Source organism: Natator depressus, chromosome 8 (assembly GCF_965152275.1).
Source record: "Natator depressus isolate rNatDep1 chromosome 8, rNatDep2.hap1, whole genome shotgun sequence".
NCBI lineage: Eukaryota > Metazoa > Chordata > Testudines > Cheloniidae > Natator > Natator depressus.
Genome location: NC_134241.1, coordinates 49,274,834 through 49,298,176, shown reverse-complemented (window position 1 = coordinate 49,298,176; position 23,343 = coordinate 49,274,834). Strand labels below are relative to the sequence as shown.

The 23,343-nt window shown below is 47.0% G+C and overlaps 1 protein-coding gene across 6 annotated transcripts in view; it reads left to right on the top strand.

The window, feature by feature from the left end:
- The window catches only part of TNR (tenascin R), a 284,069-nt gene that overhangs the window by 51,870 nt on the left and 208,856 nt on the right, over nucleotides 1-23,343 (top strand). For 2 of the 6 annotated variants that reach the window (XM_074960993.1, XM_074960989.1), the window contains exon 2: nucleotides 14,540-14,633. The exons of the other annotated variants lie outside the window; for them this stretch is intronic. The gene's annotated coding sequence lies outside the window, so the exon portion shown is untranslated. The remainder of the gene's footprint in view (nucleotides 1-14,539; nucleotides 14,634-23,343) is intronic. 6 annotated transcript variants of the gene reach the window in all.

Genomic DNA, 23,343 nt, shown 5'->3' with positions numbered 1-23,343 from the left:
CATCCCATGGTCCTTGCAAATTCTCAGAACTCGTAAGAGTGCCACAGTCCCTGTGAGGCATGAATTAACTGAGCTCATTTCTGTAGCCTAGTTTTGGAGTTGTTCCCTTTTTTAAAATGCATTCATGGCCTGATCCACCATCCATGGAAATCAACAAGCTTTAGATCAGACCTACAGATTTTGAAGCTTGCGCTCTCCCCATCCCAGCTGTGCTTGGTTCAAACTGATGAAATCAGTACCTGCTGAGAGGCTTAGGGTCTGGACTCCTTGCCTCTTTTGACTGTAATGTTATCAGATCTCTCAAATTAAACAGGAGTTGTCATTCTGGGCTAGTCCAATTGCCCATCTAGTCAAGTATCCTTTCTCTGACAGGCACCAGTAACAGCTACTTCAAGGGGAAATGTAAAGCACTGAAATGTAGAGGAGTTTGATAATTAGCTTATGCCCTAAAGCATGATACTATGGTGATTGGTGCTCTATACATATCTAAGACAGATAGGGAGATAGATAAAATAAGGATTACTGTCCTTTTATACATTTTATTATCCTAGCTAGTGCAACTGTGAATATTATTCATATAAATATCCCATCCAGTTTTACTATTGCCAAGCTCTTATCCTCCATAATATCTAGTGCCAGTGAGTTCCACAGGTAAATTGTCTTGTGTAAATGTTTTGTATTTTAGGTGTTCCCGTTTCACAGGGTGTTCCCTTGTTCCTGGATCATAAGAAATGGCAAACAGGAGCTATTGATTTATCTCCTTTATACCACTCTTTATTGTAAATACTTCTGTCCTGTTGCCTCCTAGACATTTCATCTCTAAAATGCTACTATTTTTGCACTCTCTTCATATGAGAATCTTTCTATTGTTCTACTAAAATTGCTGTTCTCTGGAACTCTCTTCTATTCCTGATCTATTGTTTTTTGAGAAGAGATGACCAAGATTGTGCACACTGATGCTGTGCCATTGATTTATGGAATAACATTATAATATTTTTCACTATTATTCTGTTTTTCCCTTTTCTTAATGCAGCCAAATATCATGCTTGCTAGTGCATGGAATATTTTTCCTGGAGTGGTTACAGCTCATTTAGAATCCATCAGTGTGTATGAGTAGTTCAAATTGTTCCTTACCTTGCACTTGTCGGCATTGAATTCCATCTGTATCATGTCACCCAATTTTCTAGCTTTATTAAAACTCTCTGAAGTTCCTCACAATTCTCTCTAGACACAACTGCTCTGAATAATGTTCTAACCTACTGCAGATCACTGCGGCACCCCACTGTTAATCTAGTTCTGTGCTGAGAACTGATCATTAATCCTGCTCTTTGTCCTCTGTCTTATAGAGATAAGGTAGGTGAGGCAATGTCTTTTATCTCCTGTCTTAGTCAATTTCTGATCCAAGATAGAATTTTACTTCTCACCTTAGTTTTCTCAATAGCCCCTTGAGAGGGACTTTGTCAAAGCTTTCAGGAAAGTTCAGATAAATGGGATCTACCCATTTCCAGTAGGCACTGTTCTGCTCGCTCCCTCCCAGAACTCAAATAGTGATGCAGTTTGCCTTTACAGAAGTTGGGCTGGTTTGTCCCTATCATATTCAGCTGGTTGTTTTATTACTCTAGTCATTTTCTCAACTAATTTTAAAGCTCACTGGGCTGTAATCCTACATCGGATGAAGTGAGCTGTAGCTCACGAAAGCTTATGCTCAAATAAATTGGTTAGTCTCTAAGGTGCCACAAGTTCTCCTTTTCTTTTTGCGAATACAGACTAACACGGCTGCTGCTCTGAAACCTGTCTTTATTCTTAGTGTTCTTCAGAACTCTTGGCTGAATCCCTTCTGGCCCTAGTTATTGCCAATACACCAATCGGTTTGTTGTTACACCTCCGCCTCTGAAAGTAACCATCTGGGAAACATCCATCATGAATCCAGGGCGCTTCAGGAAGCGTGCTGCTTCCTCAACAGGTGGTACTCTTCCTTCTGAGCCAGTATTGTCCCCGCAATGTGCCTGCTTCACATTAGGTAATATGAGAATGCTGGAAGTTTCATATCCTGGTTAGCGCCTGAAGCGGAGCCCCGGACCTTTTGTGGAAATGAACAATCCCACGGCATTTTTTTTCAATAATTGGGATGTCAACTCTCTTGCCCTGGCTACATTTAACTACACATTGCCTCTTTAAATCCCCCTGCTGGTTCAGTTGAATATAGCAGCCTTCAGCTCCTGCCTTGAGCCATTTGTGTAGTCACCAGTGTAATGCTGCAATAAGATGTTAAACGATTGCCATGTTCTTCACAGCAGAGAACAGCTTAGCAGCATATAGCCCATTGGCAACAGCCAGTAGCAAAAATATGCAACTTCTGGAGAAGGAACACTAGATGGGGAGGGCTCCACAGAGAATTCTGTCCCAGGTATCTGCCTGGCAGGTCTTGCCCACATGCTCGGGGTCTAACCGGTCACCATATTTGGAGTCAGGAAGGAATTTTCCCCTGGGTCAGATTGGTAGAGGCCCTGGGGATTTTTTGCTTTCCTCTGCAGCATGGAGCAGGGGTCGCTTGCTGGTTTGAACGAGAGTAAATGATGGATTCTCTAGAACTTGAAGTCTTTAAACCATGATTTGAGGAGTTCAATAACCCAGCCAGAGGTTAGGGGTCTATTACAGGAGTGGATGGGTGGGGTTCTGTGGCCTGTGATGTGCAGGAGGTCAGATTAGATGATCACAGTGGTCCCTTCTGGCCTTAAAGCCTCTGAGTCTTGCCTGGGCCAGGTGCAGGCTCCCTGTGCCTCCCCTGGTGGAGCTGCCGTCTGTAGATGGAGAGTCTGGGTGTGCACCTTAGCTGCAGCAACAAACAGGATGCACCCACGCAGGGGGATCAGAGCTTTCCTCTAAGCTGATGTGTCTGCTGTGGGCTCTGGCTGGTGACTGACTGACACCACAGCCCCCTTTCCATCCTCTGGTGTGATAAAGCTGCTGTGCCCTGAGGCCACATCAGGGGAATTCCCTGCCTTCCCTCCCTTGGCATGTCGCCTGTTCAGTCAGCTTCAGATGAGAACAGCTCTGAACCTGGCTGTCGTCTTTTCTCAGCCAAAGATCTGAACCTGCTTCCCTTTGACAGACAAGCAGTGGATGGCAGGGGGAGAGTGACAGAACCCCTACTCTTCTCCACCCCCAACCCCCAGTGGCTGCTTCCCATCCTACAGCTGCTATATCTCCGCCAGCCAGAAGCTCCCTTACTGAGTGCTGGACGGGGAAAAATCCAGGCCCTTCAGTCCCTTCACTAATGGACAGCAAGAGCCTCAATTTCCCGACAACGTTAAATTTCCCACATCAGAGTGTGCTGGGCTAGGGAGCGCCTTCCAAACAGCGATGTGCTACAACAAATGGGACATGTCTAATCACAGCCTCCCGCTGCTCGCAGAGAGGGAGAACAATGCTGGTGGGAATCGGGCTTGCCATATGCGGGGCTCTGAGCGAAATCAACACCCCAGCCTGCTGCTTTTCCCTGCCGGTAGGGGATGGGAGGGAGAATCCAGCCTGGAGTCTCCCCTTCTTACTGCTGCCAGAAGCGGAGGTAGGTGAGGGGGTCCAGTACTGAGCTGTGACCGCTTCCTATATTCCCCCTAAAGGAGGGAGGGATGGATAGGGCTTGACCATGGAGGTACAGAGCTTTTGTCAGAGGTGGATCCCCAAATGCGCATATGCTTTGCTCATGGTTATGACCAGCTCTTCATGCTGTAGTGCTGCACGAACAGTCTGTTATCAGAGCTGCTGGGTTCAGATCTCCACTCTGTTGCACTATATATAGGCAATTGTGTCTGTTGTGAGTCTGTATTAAATCTCACCCTAGTGATCTGTGCCCACTCTACGCTGCTGAGGGGATTCTTGCGCGTACACAAAGTGGGTGCTGTGGAAGAGGTGTGGCTGAAAGCAAAATGAGTGTGGTTAGCAAAAATCTATACTGCACATGTTCCCTGGGTAAAGTTGATGTAAATGACTGGTGCAAACTAGTGACCACAAGGCTGCTTTAACCACAAGCACACAATTATTGTGCATGGCTCATATGCAATAATAATAATATCTACCAGTGTCATGTTCTGTGCCTGCCCCTCTGCTGGTGACACATGTCTCTCTTCATGCTCTCCTTTCAGTAGTGCCTTATTTCTACACAATCCTTCCCTTGCATGCAGACCATGGAAACGGCAGTCTATTTGCCTTTGTGTAATCTAGAGGATTGCCCTCACAGAATACATGTACATGAGGACAGCATCCAAAAGCCACCAAGGACTTGTGCAGACAGGCAAGACAGGAGGGATGAACAAGGGGCAAGGCAGCGGAGTAGATTATTGGCTGGCAAGGTGCGTCCCTCACCATTCACCCAGCGGCTGTCAGCAGAGAGGAGGGCTGTTTTGCAGGCTGATACCTGACCATTGCACAAGGGTAGATTGAGGGGAAACTTCACAGCAGTTCTGAATTGGGGAGTGAAGCTTTTTCAGGGAGGTGATTTCTCTCTGCAGATGTGTTCAGTGTTTGCCTAGGCTCACATACAGCCAGTTTAGAGCCTTTTATCCTTGTGCTAACGTTCTGCATTCCCTGAGCAGCAGCAGCAATTCAGAGCTGTCCGTACCACTACTGCAGAGTCCAGGGAACAAATGGGTGCGGTTACAAGGCACCCACCTTCAGCTCCTCCCATTACCCAAAGGTCCCCCCGTCTGCGCAGGTGCATTTCTGGAGCGCAAACGACTGGAGAAACAGGCAGGGGTCATTGCTCAGTTGCACTAGGATTACCCAGGGGACAGCTGCTGCAGTGCTCACTTTAAACATGCAACCTAGAATCATGTGTCCATGCTCATTTCTATCCTTTTGGGGTGACTTGTGACTAGCTTATCTGATTGAAACAGTGGCAGAGTTGAGATGCTGGGGGGTGAAAAGATCAGTAATGGAGCAGAGAGGCTCTCACATCTATATCTCTGGGTGGAATCTAGCCCAGTTAATGAGGACCTAGGTATCCGAGCAGATATTGGAGGGCTATGATTGAGATGGTGTCTCCGCTGAGTCTGGCAGACAAGTGATCCTATCACAAAACTTCTTCCCCAGCTGGCTCTATTGCTGGCAGTCAGAGTGGAGGGAATGAGGGGTATTCTGTCCTGTTCTATATGGTTTCTCCTAGCACCTTTATCACTGTAGTGTCTGAGCACCTCCCAATCATGCATTAAGCAATGTAACTAACATGTCACACTTGGTTCCCTCTTTTGTCATGCCCTCCCCAGGGGGAGAATTGTGGGTGTGGTGGAATGTTGTTATGATAGGTTTTTTCTGGGGGGGGGGGGTTTAAATGTACACTCTGCTCTGTGTGTGCATACTGGAGAAGGCAGGGTGAAGGAGGGACACTTCCACTTGCAGCAGAAGGTGGTGAGGTTATTTGTTGGACCTTAGTTTCTGGGGGAGCTCATTCCACAGTCTTGAGCTAGACCGGAGAAACTCCCATCTCCCGCACGGATGAGCATCACCCTAATGGTAGACACTTCCACTGTGCCAGAAGAGGGGAGTGATTGACCACAATCTTCATCCAGGTGCTTTAGGCTCTTTTAGATATGATACCTTGAACATGACGTGCTATGATACCTTGATACCTTGAACATGACGTGCTATTCTCTGGGAAGCTAGCATAGAGTGCAGAAGACAGGTTTGCTGAGCCCATGTCACTGAGGAGATGGATTGCGGCATTTTGTACCAAGTGGAGTTTCCTAAACGCTGAAGGCTTCATGCCCAGGTGTATTGTTGCTGTAATCCAGCTGAGAGGTGACAAATGGTCTAGGAACGGTCTATGTGGCCCCCACTTGAGTGGAGGACTGTACTAGATGGCCTATTGAAGTTCCTTCCAGCCAAAGAATCATAAAATATCAGGGTTGGAAGGGACCTCAGGAGATCATCTAGTCCAACCCCCTGCTCAAAGCAGGACCAATCCCCAACTAAATCATCCCAACCAGGGATTTGTCAAGCCTGATCTTAAAAACTTCAAAGGAAGGAGATTCCACCACCTCCCTAGGTAACGCATTCCAGTGCTTTACCACCCTCCTAGTGAAAAAGTTTTTCCTAATATCCAACCTAAATCTCCCCCACTGCAACTTGAGACCATTACTTCTTGTTCTGTCATCTGCTACCACTGAGAACAGTCTAGATCCATCCTCTTTGGAACCCCCTTTCAGGTAGTTGAAAGCAGCTATCAAATCCCCACTCATTCTTCTCTTCCGCAGACTAAACAATTCCAGTTCCCTCAGCCTCTCCTCATAAGTCATGTGTTCCAGTCCCCTAATCATTTTTGTTGCCCTCCGCTGGACGTTTTCCAATTTTTTCACATCCTTCTTGTAGTGTGGGGCCCAAAACTGGACACAGTATTTCAGATGAGGCCTCACCAATGTCGAATAGAGGGGGATGATCACGTCCCTTGATCTGCTGGCAATGCCCCTACTTATACGTCCCAAAATGCCATTGGCCTTCTTGGCAACAAGGGCACACTGTTGACTCATATCCAGCTTCTTGTCCACTGTAACCCCTACGTCCTTTTCTGCAGAACTGCTGCCTAGCCATTCGGTCCCTAGTCTGTAGTGGTGCGTGGGATTCTTCCGTCGTAAGTGCAGGACTCTGCACTTGTCCTTGTTGAACCTCATCAGATTTCTTTTGGCCTAATCCTCTAATTTGTCTAGGTCCCTCTGTATCCTATCCCTTCTATGAAGGGATGATTTAACTGAGGCCAGGTCATTGTCCCCCAGGATAGGACAGAGGATTCTAGTCAACCAGAGACTGTAGAATGTGTTACTCATGGAGGCTGCAATACAAGAGCTTAGCATCAGCGAGGAATCCCAGGGCCCTCCTGAGTTATAGTCTGAACTGACCGATTATGGGTTGGTGCCAAAGGAGACTGCACCAGGGCTGTAAACTCTTCACAGTACTTTCCTCTGCCCACCAGCATTACCTACAGTTCAGCTTCAACCAGCTGTTCTGCACCTATGGGCTGATCTCGTCCAAGCCTGGAGAGTAGACTCATCCCTCACTACATTAAGGGGTCCCTTATGCTCTGGTTGGTGGCACATTAGCTAGGGACAGCCCTGTTCATAAACCAAGGACTGTCTAGTCCAGGCCTGTTGGTCAGGCACCATTCCCCAACATGGACGCTCACCTGTATTGGTATAAAAACCTGATAAACGCAGCAGTCACGGAGGGGCCTTGAGCTAGCAGCAGTGAAGGGGTCAATTCTCTGCTGCAGCATGGGCTCTAGAAAAGAGAGCCCAATGGGGAGTATCTCATTTGCAGCGAAGGCAGAAAGCTTAATCCCTTTAAATTTCTCTTTATTGATTGCGGATTTACAGCAAAATCACTTTCTATAGAAATGCATTTGCGTCCTTATTCCAAGTGTATTAACAGCCTGAGGGAGTCCTCTACCCGCCCAGCACTGGGCACCGGCGCTGCTGACCACATTAAGGAGTGCTTAGCACACAGTACTTGGCACAGTCCAGAGGAAATCCCAGAACACATCATCTGACCCTGACAGGGCTTAAATTGGCCACAAAGAACTGCCAAGTCGGCCATTGCCCAGTGATGGGATTCCATTAGTTTGTAGCAGACGTTAGTTGGCTCCCTTTGCTGTGGGAAGGAGGGGATTTCTGAATGCTAGAGAGCAGAAGCAGAGTGGCTATGGAGGAGACATTGTTGGAATTCCCCCCATTGGGGAGCATGTTTGCATGTGTCAGTCCATTTCATGTATGTCTACACTGTAAGAAAAGACCCATTGCAGCGAGTCTCAGAGCCTGGGTCCGCTGAGCCAGGCTCACTGTATGGGGCTAAAAATAGCAGTGTAGATATTCCCACTTGGGCTCTGAAATCTGGCGAAGGGGGTGGGGCAGCCACAATGCATTATGGTTTTGTTTGTTTTGCAGTGTAGTCATACCCTCAGAGGCCAGCTGGGGATTGTAGGTCCAGATCAGCAATGCAACTGGCTGGCGTGGTGCTGATCCCCGACTGGCAAAGGGCAGATATCCCAAACCCAAGAGATCAGGATCGGAAGAAAAGCAAAATGGACTCAGGTGGCTTACTGCCAGCCCAGAATCAACGTAGACTGCATTCCCAGGGCACCCTCCCCACATGGGCACTGGTAGCACCAGGTCCTGACAATAACAGGGGAGCGAGGGGGGATGGTTGGTGCTGAACTCTGAGAGCCTGCACACTTTGTATGCCTTCAAGCCTTGCTCAGTCAGCTGATAACGGACTCTGGTGATGAACCTGTGGCAGGTTGAAATCCCAAACAGCTTCAAATGCACCAATAAATGCACAGATCATGGGCCAAAGCATTTGACTCTCCAGCTGCAAACCCCTACATCCTATAGCATTACCCCATTATGTTCCTGACTCCACTGTGATTTAGAATCCCCGGTATCACCACCTTGTCAGGCAGGCAGTAGGAGCTGGACTTCCTGCAACCGGCTGTTGTCTAGGACCCTCTAGGGAGTGGGGTGTCCTTTTAGAGCTCATGACAGCGAGCTGCTTACAAAGGGCCTGATTCTCCATTGCCCCGCCTCTTGTGCAGTTGCTTAGAGCAGGGCGAAGTGGGTTTAAAACCAGGCCGTGAAGCCAGTGGTGAGCCCTGGGGATAAAGTGAACAGGAGTAAGTACAGACTCAGGGCTTTAGTGTTGTACAGTTGCTTTGCGCAGACGGAGAGGACAATGTGGTGGGGAATCCGGTCCAAAGCTCTGTCAGGCGCTTTCCGCTCCTCTGGGATGCGCATTGCTGGCTGCCCGTGAGGTAGGTTTGATTGTGTTATAGAATGTACCTGCCTGAAGCCAGTCTGCAGCTCTGAGCTTGTGCATATTGTACCTGGCTTGTATTTTTCAGATCTGCACCCTTGGTTTGGATTGATTAGTAACGCATCAGGGAGAGGATTTGCCCTGTGGAGGCACTGATTTCCCTTCCCCTCCTGTGCAGGCAGGAAGCACTTCCTGCTGCAAGCCTCCTACAGGTCTTCCTCTGCCTTTCCCACCTGTGGCTGTTCCACTGCACTGCCATCTCTGGGGATGCGGTAGTCCCAAAAGGCCACCTCCAATGCACTCTCACATCCCCCAGGCTGATCTGCTGGGGACGAGGGGAAAAGGAGATTCCAACATGTTATTGATCCTGAGAGCAGAGCATCTGCTACTTTTTGAGGACTTGCTTTGAAGCGATCAATGAAATGTGTTTATCAGAAAAGCATGTTTGACCCAAACAAGTGTTTTTAGCAATGTGAACAAACCAGGAGAGAGGGAGAAAGAGAGAGCCAGCAACACAAAGGAATGTAAGAGGGAGGAGATGGAAGGGGAAGAGCTCAGGAGAGATAAAGGAGTGAATGTGTATGAAGTGCTTTGAAAGTGTACAGCACGGTGGAAGTGCTAGGTACTGTAACTGCAGTTGGAGACAGAAGCAAAAGAATGGACGGAAAGAGAGAGAGGCCTTGTCTACACAGACACATTGTAGTGCCTTAGCTATACAGGTAGAGTAGACACAGTTATAGCAGTCTAAAGAAGTCTTATCTCTGGATAGCTATTCCAGTAGCGCATTCCCCTTCCCTACAGGTATAAGGCACGAGTCTGATTGCATTCATGCTGGGGGATGTACTGGTATATAATAGCATTTAAAATCACACCTCTAATGGACATAGTCAAACTGTGTAGGCAAAGCCTTAGACGCCTACAAGGTTAATTTAAACTGGTTTAGTTAACCCAGTGAAAACCCCCTGGCTGGTCTCTCTCTTAGGCCAGGTCTACTCTACAGGCTTCTGCCGGCACAGCTACATCACTTGCGGCTGTGAAAAGGTGTGATCTTGACATGCTGTGCCGGCAGAAGCCCCTAGTGTAGTTGCAGCTACACCAGCAAAGCTACGCCAGCATAGCTTGTTTTGCTACGCTGGTTCAAAGCACGGTTTTTTGTCGCCATAGCTACGTCCACACTAGGCGTGCTCTGCCCTATAGTGTACTGGATTCCCTATACCAGTAAAGCCCTTCTAGTGTAGACGTGACTTTATTTCTGTTTCGTTCAAGTTGATTAGGAACAGGTTTAAGCTAAACTGGAAGAAGCTACTGTACACCAACTCAGACCATCCACACAGGGGCTTGCACCAGTTTTTAACTAAACCAGCTCCAGATTGTGTGTAGAAAAGAGGAAAAAGTGTAGGAGCAAGAAGGGGGGGTTGATGAAGGACGGGGTTTCCATGGAAATGAAAGTGGCAGGGAGAAGAGGAGAGAGAATGAAATGATAGAGCAAAAGGAGGTGCAGTGGGGAGGAAGGAAGGAGTGGTGTATTGATCAGGATACTTTTCGCTGGGATGTGACTGCATCACAGCTAAGGCAGCAGGGGGACAGCAGTGGTGTAATCAGTGGGGACAGCTATCCCATGCTGCACTTCAGCAGAAGAGACTAGATGAGTGAGGCCGCAATGCCAGCCATGTGCTGAGCTAACAGAGACATTAACGATGCTTTCATTGCATAATGGAGGCATAATTGATCTCCTTCCACCCGACTCCTCTCCAAGTGGGGACTGAGCTATGGGAGGTACCTAGGCCCAGATCTTCAAAGGTATTCAGGTGTCTGCCATTCAAATCAGTGGAAGTCAGGCACCTAAATACCTTTTGGGAATCTGCCCAGGAGCTAAATCGTTCCAGCGTTATCTGCATGTCCATATCCCTGCCCCCATGTCAGCCTCAGAGCAGTGAGTGGGAATCCACCCAGGGGTCTCTTCTCTGTAGCGCTCAGGTGGGGCACTTACTGCCCCTGCCTGTGTCGGACCTGTGCTGAGGTACCTGTTCAACTCTCTCCCCCAGCTCACTCCCGCGCCTCTCATCTGTCTCCTGTAACCTTTGATCCTGATATCTTTTGGCCGCCCCCTTCCTCTGAAGGGGTGGCTGTTGCTGCCGCTGTGAGGCAGAATGAGCTGAACAGAGGAAGCCATCTGCTGTGCACAACAACCACTTCTGTCAGTCCTCGCTAACCTAAGAACAATGCTGCATATCCCTATGTGCCATCTGCAGGTACAGTAACTACTAACTACATATCTACAGGCCGCTTTTCTGTAGAGCACTCTGGTAACATGGGAGTTCCCCTCCATAAACTGGAGGTCAGATAGGCCAGCACCCTCTTAGGGTTGCCAGGTGTCCAGTTTTCAACTGGAACGCCCAGGGGACATGTCACCGCTTGCGGGGAGCTGCCCGATGTGAGCGCTGTGTGGAATCTGCACCCTGAAACCCCTCCTGCACCCCTGCCTCAGCCCTGAGCCCCCTCCCACATCCAAACTCCCACCCAGAGCGCACACCCCGCACCCCAAACCCCTGCCCCAGCCCTGAGCCCCTTCCTGCACCCTAATCCCCGGCACCAAACTCCCTCCTGGAGCCCAAACCCCCTCCTGCGCCCCAACCTCCTGCCCCAGCTCAGAACCCGCTCCTGCACCCCCAAACCAATCATCCATGGTCCCACCCCAGAGCCCACACTCCCAGCCAGAGCCCTCACCCCTCTTGCACCCCAACACCCTACCCCAGCCTGGATCCCCCTCCCACACTCTGAACCCCTCATTTTGGGCTCCACCCACAACCCAACCCCCTGCCTCAGCCTGGAGCCCCCTCCCACACTCCAAACCCCTTATTCCCAGCCCCACCCCAGAGCCTGCACCCCCAGTTGACGCCCTCACCCCCTCCCGCACCTCAGCCCCCTGCCCCAGCCCGGTGAAAGTGAGTGAGGGTGGGGGAGAGCGAGTGACAGAGGGAGGGGGGATGGAGTGAGTAGGGGTGGTGCCTCTGAGAAGGGGTGGGGGCTTGAGGAAGAGGGTGGGGCAAGGGTATTCAGTTTTGTGCAACTGGAAAGTTGGCAACTCTAACCTTCCTCTCTGTGCTGCTCTACTCGCTGTCACCCAGTGGCACTCTTTGGTTACACCTCTGACCCTAAACTGTCCCCTCTCCATTTTTTTCCCTTTTGTCTCCCCACTTGATCGGCCCTGATCTATTTTTGGTCCCTCTTTTTGTTTTCTCTCTCACAGGCCTGTTCTCCCCACCGGGGGTTAAATAGCTGAGTGCCTTTTGCAGTCTTTAAAGGTGTATCTGAGTGTGACTCTAGGTGTATATGTCTGTGGAGAGTGAGAATTGTTCGGTGCACTGGGATCCATTTCATCAAGCCGTTCCTTTTGATATCTCAGCTGTGGGCTTCTTTCTGGCGGAAGTGGCCATGTCTAAGCCTAACCCTTAAACAGGCAGTATATTCTCCTTTCTATGCTGCAAGGCACAGTTTAGGGAAAGGAAGGAATGTGTCCTGAGAGAGGAATGCTGGGCCCAATTCATCCTTGCTCAGGTCAATGGCATTAATACCAGGCATCAATTTCACTCATGTGTTGTCAAATTGCAAGTTTTTTGCTCCCTGTGTTGAATCTTTCTCTAGTTAATTTCTCCCATCTCTTCCTGCTTATGACCTGTCAAATCCTCAGCCAAGCAGAATAGGACATGGCCTCTGTGCATGGAAAAAGCCTTGATGAAGGTCTGTAGTCAATTCTGTGTTGCAAGATGCAATGACCTAATGACCACTTTGATGTTGTTGTGCCCTCTAAGGTTGCCCCATGCACATGGCACCCAGGGACTCATGCTCAGTGGCCTGTTTCTTTTCTTTCTGTTAGCTCATTTTTAGTTTATTTCTTGAGGGGAAAAAATGCCCTGATCTTTTATGAGGTAGCTGTGTTTATGCCAGACACTTTAGTTATGGGTCTTTTCTTTTTAATATCTTATGTGCCTATCATCCTTTGTGCTAAGGGATCCCATCGAAACGTACAAATAAAACATACCGAAATTACCTCACCCAGCACTGAAATACAGCCACCTCTATAGCATCTCTCAGCAACACCACACATCAGTTGAAGACAGAAAGAGAAGAAGTTACTCTATCCATTTAAACTGCAAAGGGAATTTAGCTAGGGAGAATGTAGCCAGTTCAACAGGCCTATCCTCTGCAAAATGTACTCTGGAACCTTTAATGACCGTCACCAGTAAGGACTTTGGTCTTGGATGTTATCCAAAGAACTGAGGGTGAAATTCCAGCTCTGTTGAAGTCAACTGGAATTAACTAAAGTTAGGCATCAAAATCCAGATTTAGGCTCTTAATCAGGAGAGACCTGATTTTTAAGAGCTATTGTGTACCCACAATCCCACTGGGTTCTCTTCTGATCTCATTCACATCAGTGACAATCTGGAGTGATTCCACCAAAGTCAATCTTGTGGAACTGGAGTAAAGCCAGAATCAGGTCCATTATCTGGTGGCTGTGGGTGCTGAGCACATCTGAAAACCAGGCTTCTGATATCTAGGTACCTAAATATTTAGATTTAGGTTCCTAACTGTACTCGCCTATATTTTGAAAAATTTAGCATAGTAATTTTTGAGGGTTATTTGTAACAGTAGCAGGGGCAATGTGTTCACTCAGATTCTGAGGATGATGGTGTCCCTTTAAAAGGCCAGCAATAGGTCTTGCTGGAGGGAGCGGGGGGGGGGGGGGACAATAAGTGGTGAGCTAGAGCCGGTTCACTGGAACCCCACAACCGGTTCTAAAAGGGCTTCTAAATTTAACAACTGGCCAAAATGGAGCCTTAGGCCCCGACTCTGTGGGTGCTCCGGGGTTGGAGCACTCATGGGGAAAATTTGTAGTCTTCGGGGGTATTCAAATCCAAAGTCCTACACAACAGCATTCAGCCAGGTGCAACATGGGGGCTGTTGTTTCCAGAGATGGGTTGAAGCAAAACTTTGGATTTGAACACCCCCAGAACTTTTTTCCCTGGACAGGATATGTATTATTCCCACTGGGTAATAATGATGTCCTGGGGGCCGAGAATAGGGACCCTGTCTTGTCATGACCATTGAACCAAATTATGTCCTCATCTCTCCTGCATTTTTTCTTAATTGTTCTCTTTGTCTCTTTTTTTACATTTGTCTCTTTTTTCCACCTCCACATGCTTCCTGGCTCCTGATTGCCAAGTGCGTGAGGCCCAGCTCAGACAATTGCTCTACCTGATGTGCTTCGGAGGCCTTCAGTGTCCCCACTGATTTTCTGTTGCCCCTTTGCCAGGGTTGATTGTGGGGAAGGGTTACACCAGATGAATATGTGGGTGGTCACTGGTCTGCAGACCATGCACGCTATCACCAAAAACATAGGTCTTTGTACCAAGTCTCCCATCCCAAACTGCTCAGCTAGGACGATGGCCAGGCAGGCTACGAAAGTGAAAGCAATACTGATAAATACTCATTTCCAAATGTTAGGGAAAAAGGGTTTCCCTCCCGTCTAGGGTTGGGAGGGTAGCCTTCCCTGGACTTCTGTATTAGCCAAACAAACACAAAGTCAGGACTCTTAGTTAAAATGAGGCACTTTAATGCTAGCAAGTACGACAGCTGAAGGGCTCACCAATTCCTACACAGAGGAATATGGCGAAGCCCAGAACAAAGAACAAGGTAGAGCTTTTATAGCTTGGTTCAACATACTTTGTGATATCTCTTCCAGTTCAAACCGGTCAACCCCTGTTGGTCTGAGTCCTGAGGTATGAACATGGAGGCCCATCTGTATAAGGAATTCTTTCCCCAAACGGGGAGTACAGGTAACACATAGTTCAAATTCTTTCTACCCATAAACATAGGGAAAGGACAGATAAGCATAGAAAAAAGACAGAAGCCTAGCTGTACATGATTATAGGGTTGTTTTCTGGTTCTTTTCTTTATCACAAACATGAACGGTGCAGGGGGTTGCTAGTAGGATCTGGAGCTTGGTTTAAATCAGACCAGTTGAGTAGTCCCCTCAAGCTCTTCCCATCTGGTATCTCATGTGAAATGACCAGGTGGTCTCAGTTTAGTTCTCAATGGACAGGTGTCTGTGTTTGGGCCACATTTGGCCCTTGTGTTCGCAGTCCTAGTAGAGGTCAAGTATTTGAGCGGCCCACCGAGTGAGCTACTGGCTCCCCCACCAAAAGTAGTCCCTCCAGGCATGTCACGGACAGCCTGAGGGAGGTAGCTGACACCGCACCAGCCTGTGTTGTAACTGCTCTGTAGATCGAAGACTTGGGCCCAGGACTGTCAGTCTGGCACAAAGTTCCATTTTTCAGTGACGTGCAGTCTTTGCTTCCTGGGGATGATACGAGGCGAGAGAAACAGCATCCTCCAACGCTGATTTCCATAGCTGTCTTCCACCTGAGCTCCCCCGTGCACTCCCATACATCTCTGTCTGATGTTAAGTAGCCATGGCAGTGTTTACTTTTGTACTAACCAGGCAAGGTACAGTGCTATCTGTCAGCTAGGGAAACGCACAATGCTAATGCTGCCATGTATTGCTTCACAAGGGGAGGCCTCTTATTGGCAGAACAAAGAAGTCCCTAATACACCAGGAAAAGGATGGCATCTTCCATTATTATTAGAATCTGAAGCTAGGATGGTGTTTGGATCCACCACCTTTTTGTTTACATTCCCCTGATGGACTTGTCTCAAGAGCTATGAAACTCATGTTGTATAGGTTTCAGAGTAACAGCCATGTTAGTCTGTATTCGCAAAAAGAAAAGGAGTACTTGTGGCACCTTAGAGACTAACCAGTTTATTTGAGCATGAGCTTTCGTGAGCTACAGCTCACTTCATCGGATGCATACGATGAAGTGAGCTGTAGCTCACGAAAGCTCATGCTCAAATAAACTGGTTAGTCTCTAAGGTGTCACAAGTACTCCTTTTCTTCATGTTGTATAGTATCCATACGGGAAGAAATGTGTTTTCCTGTACATTTTGTCCTGGACTTTGTTATGGTGTATGTAAATCAGATGGGACATATAAGAAACTCACCTGATTCCCTGTGGAAAAAGGGGGTGCACATATACACACAAATTTGCAAAGTAGTTTTTTTGTCTCTTAATCATTGGGTGAAATCTGTCCAAGTCCAGGTCAGTTGTGTTTCCAAGTTATTACCCTCGGCAGACTATTTGGTGGCCAATATGAAATGAGTTGATGGTCTCTATCAGTTCCTAATGGACAAGGATCCAGAAAAAGAACCCACCTTGACAATTGCCACTGGCTTGGCAGAGAGCCCAAGGATTGACTAGACCATGGAGACTAATCTTAGAGGAGGATGCCATAGGTCAGAATTGAGGCATGTTAATGGAGAAAAGTGGTGGAGATGCTTGCCCAGCTTCTGCCCATTCTGGGGATAAGCTGCAGAATCTGAATAGAGTTACTTAATAAGATACAGATTTCCAAGCTGGCTCCTCTCATCAGCACTTTAAAAAAATCACTCTGAAAGAAATGTTTGAAAAAGAGCTTTCTACCAGACACTTGAAATTCCCCCTCTCTCTGCTGGTCACATATTCCAGTAATCTACCGAGAAGAGTCATGGACACAAGGCCAGAAGGGACCTCTATGATCATAGAGCCTGACCTCGTGAATACCACTGGTCATAGAGTTCTTTCCAGTGGCACCTGCATGAGCCCAGTCACGTGGAGTTGAACTGGCAGATATCTCAAAAGAAACGGGGGGAATTGTGGGGTCCAGGAATTTTTACAGGTACTTGGGGAAACTTGCCACTATTTCTTTGTCTTGCCAACATTCCTAGATGTTCCTGGCTGCTTCTCTGAGGACAGTAGTGCATAGTTAAAGGCTAGGTCCCTGGCAGGGAGGAGTATCGTGGAGTTTTGCAGGCATTTACTGTGAGTGGTCTCCTTTGCCGTGAGCATTATTCTGGTTACATTGCAAGAGAAAAGACGAGTCCGCATACAGTAACTTTAAACAGGAAAAAACGGATGGGTTTTCTCATGTTCGTGTTTGGAAGGTTTGTCCTACTGCTGCCTCTTTGGACTATCCAGCAATGTTCATGAAGGGTGAAATTCGCCCCATGCAGAGAGCTAGTTCACGATCTATACGCCGCTTTAAGTCCCAATTCAGCCCTATTTTGAAGCATTAAGTGGCACATAGGTCTTGTGCTGACCTTACACACAGGAGTGAATTTCATCCCTAGGGGATAACCACTCAGAGTGGAACTGAACACACAGAACTATTGTGGGGTGGAGCATGCTTTCGAGAGCGTAGTCTGCAAGAAAAGAGGGGTTTTTCTCTGAGGTTTGACTAATTCTGCAACCTGCTTATTCTTTCAGTCACAGCACTAGGCTCTGAATATGCAGTCACCCAAAGTTAGGTGTTGGGAGGGCTGCACGGTTATCTGCTCTCCCACATGTTTTCACCATGTTCTGTCACAACCATGCTTTTATACATCTCCGGGACTTTTCCACCTTAGGATTTGCCGCATGTACTGCCAGGCGTTTCAAGAGAAACTGACGTATGGACAAAACCTGTTGAGAAGTCTTCCTTCCTTCTCCAGAGCGCGCACGCTGTAGATCGGCAGCTGTCAGACATCCAGTTAGTGTGCTGAGCATGCAGTCAGTAAACGTGAATTTGAAGATGGGCCTGGGGTATCCAATTCAGGCTCTGGATTCTAACTTTCCCAGAGTTGGGGGGGGGAGCAGTTTGGCTCCAGAGTTCCAGGCAGGGCCCCATTACAGAGAGAGGACTGATCCACAAAGCTTGGATCCAGATCCAGACGTTTGAGGGAATTCGGCTCAGAAATTAGAAGCCTAAATACCTTTGTGGGTCTGGGCCTTGGTATCTATGCATTTAGGTTAGTGCCTTCTCCCTATGCAGTTAACCACAGTAGCAAGACATACAGCATGGGGAAGCCAGATCTCAGCCACATGAGTTGTATTCACATCAGACCTACTCCAGTTGCCATCAAAGGCAATGGAAAGCACCCATTGACTTCAGTGGGAGTTGGAGCAGATCCACACAGTAAACAAATTATGCAGTTAAGCGATAGACATTTAAGTAGTGAGTGCACTAAGGGCTATTGCCTTGAATAGAGCTACACTAATTTACACTAGCTGAGGATCTGCCTGTATGCCCAATCCTGTTGGCCAAATGAATGGTATCCATGCCCCATATGGGTTTGATATCGGATATGAAGCAGGGTTAATACAGTTGGGCTGCAACCATCTCCTAACCAGAGAGCCCTACTTACCATCTACGTTGCAGGAGCATTTAACTCCAACATCTTCTGTGATTTGCTGAATGACACTAGTGCTGCAGCATGGAGGTGCCAACAGCTGGCTTGCCTGCACAAGCCATGTCCAGCCAGTGCTGTTACACACAGCTGTCCTGTATAGCTCTTTCTTCTTGCGGCATATGGTTGGAGTCAACCCGGACACAGATGACATGAAGTCAGGAACGGTAGAGCTGAGTGGGTTAATGCTTGTGCCTTTTATTTCTGGGCACCTGGTCTCAAGGGTGACTGAAGTTATAGTTGACCTGAGCCTGGTGGCTTGAGTCTACTTTATTTTGGATGTTTGTTCACATCACAAAACCACCAAGCAATTTGATTCAGCTGATGCACTCCTAGACAGAGACTCCCAGGACTGGAACAACAGGGGGTGCTAAGGGTGAGCACATGGGCATCTCTGAATGTGATTCAGGTGTGAAATAGCAGGGTTTGCTCAGGTCTCCACAAAGCTACCTGCTAACATACCTCATTCCTGATGTGGAAGGACCACCTGTAGTGGCGTGTTCATCTTTTACCCAAGAAATTCAAAAGCAACCAGTAACTTCTGGATGCCCATCACGAGACACCTTGAATGGACCCGATGTTCAGAAACTGGTGAGCCTGAGAACCAAAGCACCCAAAATCACTAGTCACTTTGGAACATCTTGGCCTTTGTACCCTTTCAATCCTTATCCTCTTTGGTAATCAACATTGATCACTAGGACATGAAAGGTCTGATCCAGTGACCTAGAGTTAGTGTCCTGTATCTCCCAGCTACTGCTAGTCTTGTGAGTAACCCAGTTTGTAGTTGTCACATGTGTCCTGCTGGGGTTGGTATGCTCATCTTTGTTTTGGTTTTGATGTCTGTATGTTGCTACATAATCCATTCTTTGTCTACTAAACAATACTAGATTTACTGGAGATGGTGAGTCATTGCAGCAAGAGGTCTCCAGTGTCAATAAGAACTTGTTTTCGATGTTTTCTTCCCAGTGAAATAAAGGGTTCGTTATAGTGAGGGTCCATATGCCCAGTGGTGCTCATCAACACACAGTTATCTGAGTTGTGACTAAGTCTCAGGGGGAAATAGACACCAACCATGGTGTTGATGGGAGAGACTTGGTGGGCTTCCCTATTCTTAGCCTGCCAAGGCCCAAAGGGGCAAAGATGCATGAAAATCACCGTGTGGTGCAGTTCCTTCCTTTCATGTAACTGACTCTGTCTCCAGCCCCAGCTTCTTGATTCTTTGTTTCCGGAATAAATAATCCTCAACAATAAAAGTGAGAGGGGCTGGAGAATTTTAGAAGCAAGAAGAGTGATGTCCCTCGAAATGAGACATTTGAAAGGGGTGGCTGCACTGTATATTACAGAAATCCTCCACTCGTTTCTTTCCACGGCTGGAGGAGTAATTTCTCCTGGATTAGATGTGTGTTACTTGCGTTTGTTAGCTGTTTCTTATTGCATGCATATGCAAGCATGGCTGTATCCGGAGTGACCATAGATTTGCAGGAAGGGGGAAAGAAGAGGCCCTCAGATTAGTTGGGCCTTAATTAGATCTGTGACCTCAGGCAAGTCACCTCTTTGCGCCTCAGTTTCCTCATTTATAAAAATGGAGCATAATAATGCTCACGTGGATGTTGTGAGACTAAATTCACTAATGAGTATAAAGAGCTGTGAAGCTGCATAAAGAAAGGGATAGAAATAATTCTGAAAATATCAGAGTGCCATTATGTAACTCAGTGGAATTGCCTGGAATACTGTGTGCAGTTCAAAAATATTTAGCAGAAATAGAAGGGGTCCAGAGACAGGTAACTAAATGATTTGAGATGTGGAGCAATTTCCATATAAGGAGAGACTGAAAAGTTTCAAACTGTTTAGTTTGGCAAGAAGATGAATAAGTGTGGACAAAATAAAGGTATGCAAAATAATGAATGGTGCAGAGAAAGTGAACTAGGTGCCCGTATTTATCCTATCTCATAATACAAGAACAAACAGATTGATGGTAAAATTCAAAGGTAATACAGGTAAAACTGATACATGGAAACATTTCTTATTTATTTAATATTAACATTTCTTAAAATAGTCACAATTACCTTGTGGCAGAGTATTCTCCAGGTTACCTTTTGAGACCAAGAGAATTCTTCCTGAAGCCAAGAGTAGAATTCAAAAAAGGATTGGTAATTTGTACGATTAATGACACCATTACGAGTTGTAGCCAACGGAATGAAAAAGGAACTAGAAGAGGTATAAACCTTCATGCTTCAGGGCATAAATGAACCAGTAACTGCCTGTGGTTAGGAAGTAACTTCTCCTATGGGACAACTTATTACATAATAGTCTATTGTGGCGTTTCTGTCTCCTTCTTATGAAACATTTGGTAATGCCCACCACTGGAGATAAGATATCAGACTAATGGGTCCTGGTCTTAAATGGAATGACTGTTCCTATACTCAGATGTTTGTAAGACCTCCAGAAAACCAGGGCTATACTGAATTCATAAATTTTTATCAAACACATTTTATATATATACCATTTGACTGTCCATCCATAAATGCATCCATACATCTCTCTATCTGGTGGTCACTTACAGCATCTACTACAGTTACTGTTGCAAAATCATTTTTTCAGAACTTGTTTTAAATTGCACACAACCTCTTGAATTCGAAAGTCCATGGGTTTCTGTCTGAAGCTGAATTTTTTTGAAAGCCTGAGCAAAATTTCTTCTTCCGTTGCTTAGCTCAGTACAGATTTTATTTTTAAAGGACATTTTTCCTGCTTAAAATTCTAACCCAGTCCTTTTGAATGGGAATATGTAAAAAATTGCTGCTGTTAAAAAGTGCAAATTTAGCATGGCAAATGTAACAAGGAATAGATCTCTTGCTAGGTTTAAAAACGAATGGCTTGGTTTTAGCAAAGTTAGGAGAACTTGAAAACCGTGTATTGCTCATCTAGGTCCCAATTTAGCAAATCTTGAGTACATGCTAAAGTGCATTCCTATCAGCACATTTAAGCATGTGTTTAACTTTACAAACATGCTGAAGTCAATGTCTCCCTGAATAGGGACAGACTGCTGAGTTATCGCCTTATCTAGGTACCTATGTGGCCCTTATCACTGTAATATTTAAGTGCCAATAAAATATTATTGGATTAGCCTCACTCGGAACCCCCCAGAATCAGGGAAGTCTGACTTTACAAGAGGGGAATGGAGGCACTAAGGTCACCACAGGGACTCTGTGACAGAGCCAAGAATTGAACTCAGAGCTCCTGAATCCCGTTGCAGTGTCTCACGCACAAGATGTTTTTACTGCTTATTGGGGCAGGCTTAGGACATGAGCAAGCACTTAGCACAGTAGGCTATACATAGGAGAGAGGGATCTATGCAAATATAACGGAGATGGATAGACAGCCTCATTCAGGTGGTCGTTGTAGTAGTGGGTAAATAAATAGCGTAGGCAAGACAAATAAACAGCATGGATGGGGAAGCAAGACAGAGGAACAGTATAAATGGATAGAGAAACATGTTAGAGAAATCAGAAGGGTGTCTGGATAATAGGATAGAGACTCTAAGGAGGATGGATAGATAGACTGATACAGTGTCATGCGGCATGACAGATGAAATTGACATCTCTTGATCCCACAGGATTGAGGCTAGACTTGATAATTCAGCAGGGATTAAAGCACCAAACTCTTTGTATGGGTTCCTGATCCTTTGCTTTGAAGGTATTCCTCCCACCCGACAGCAAGGGAGTCTTCCAATACACTATTTTTATGGTTAGTTTCTGGCCTGCAGTGTGGAAGCACCTTGTGCAGCAATCCTAGTAGCTCTTGTGAACTATGTGAGCTATGGAGGAATCAGTGCTTCGGTGGGGGAGAGTCTCGGTGTGGCAAGAAGTGGTGTTGGTCCTTTAGGAGGTGATGTGTCTGTCTCCAGGAGTAATTCCCACGCCTGGTGCTAGGGGGTGCTGAGCTGCTGGCTGTGCCATCGTTCTGACACGGCTGCTACTCTGAAACCTGTCATTATTCAAGAGTCTTGACTGTTTAAAGACCAACCTGCAGTGTTGCCAGCTTTCAACTGGCCCCTGCCAAAGCCAGTCTGACACCAGAAGCTCCAGCCTTCAAGAGATTTTAGGGCTGCGCAGGTGAAAACTCCCTCTGTCTGGCTGAGATCCCCACTTTCCTGCCACCTGGGGAGAACAACCTATCACAGATGCTGCAGGAGGCAGGCAGAGCTCTTCCTGACCCTTAGCAGCTGAAGGCGGTTTTGCATGGGGAAGGGACAGAGAAAGCAGCTGCTGCCAGTCTCATAAGATGGAGCAGAAGGGGCCCAACAGCTCAGGGCAGCTCTGATCCTTTCTCCTCCATCCACTCTTGTGAAAAATGGGTCCCATTCACTGCTCCTCCCCTTCTGTTCTCCTGCTTTCTAATGCTGCAGCATGGGACCTGGAAAGGGGGAGAAGAGACCACCTTTGGAGCTGCCTCACCCAGCCTAGCATGGGGGCAGTGGGAAAAACCACCTCCTGGGACCAGGGGCAGATGTGGAGCTAGAGGGCAAAGGGGAGAGCAGGGTTGTGTGACCGGGTGCACAGAATGGATGTGAGGCTGGGAGACGTGAGGATGGGGAGCACACTGTATTGATGTGGCTCTGAGGTGCAAAGTTAATATGGGACTGGGGTACAAAATTAATTGATGTAGAAGTGCAATGTCCAATCTAGTATTTCTCGCTATAAACTGGCAACACATTGGCAGGGGGGAGGGGTTTAAAAATCAGAAGACCGCTCCAAAACCAGTCACTGGTTATTGTTTTAACTCATGATTTTTGGGCCAATCTCATTATTTTGGAGGAGGGAGGGTCGGTCTGACTCGTGGTTTTTGAACTTTTCGTTTCGGCGATACTTCCCAGGGCTTCCCCCCTCAATATAGGAGTGTCAATCGTGGTGTCTTGGTGAAATTCTAGGTCCTCTAATTACATTCTGCCTGCTTCAGTTGACATTGCAGAAAGCATTTTAATATGGTGGTCTTCACTTCCTGATCTTAACTGTTGCGATGTATTCCTAGTGATGTAAAACACACGAGACATTTCAGTCCAGAGAAGGACGTATTTCTGAGTTGGGTGGTGTGATCCCTGTCTATCCATTAACTGAATCAGATTAATTGATGTTTGTAAAGTGCTTTGAGATCCTCAAACACAGGGGCTCTAGAAGGAAAAACGGTTATATTTATGTCCAACTCTTTTCATCCGATGAAATCAGCTGCCT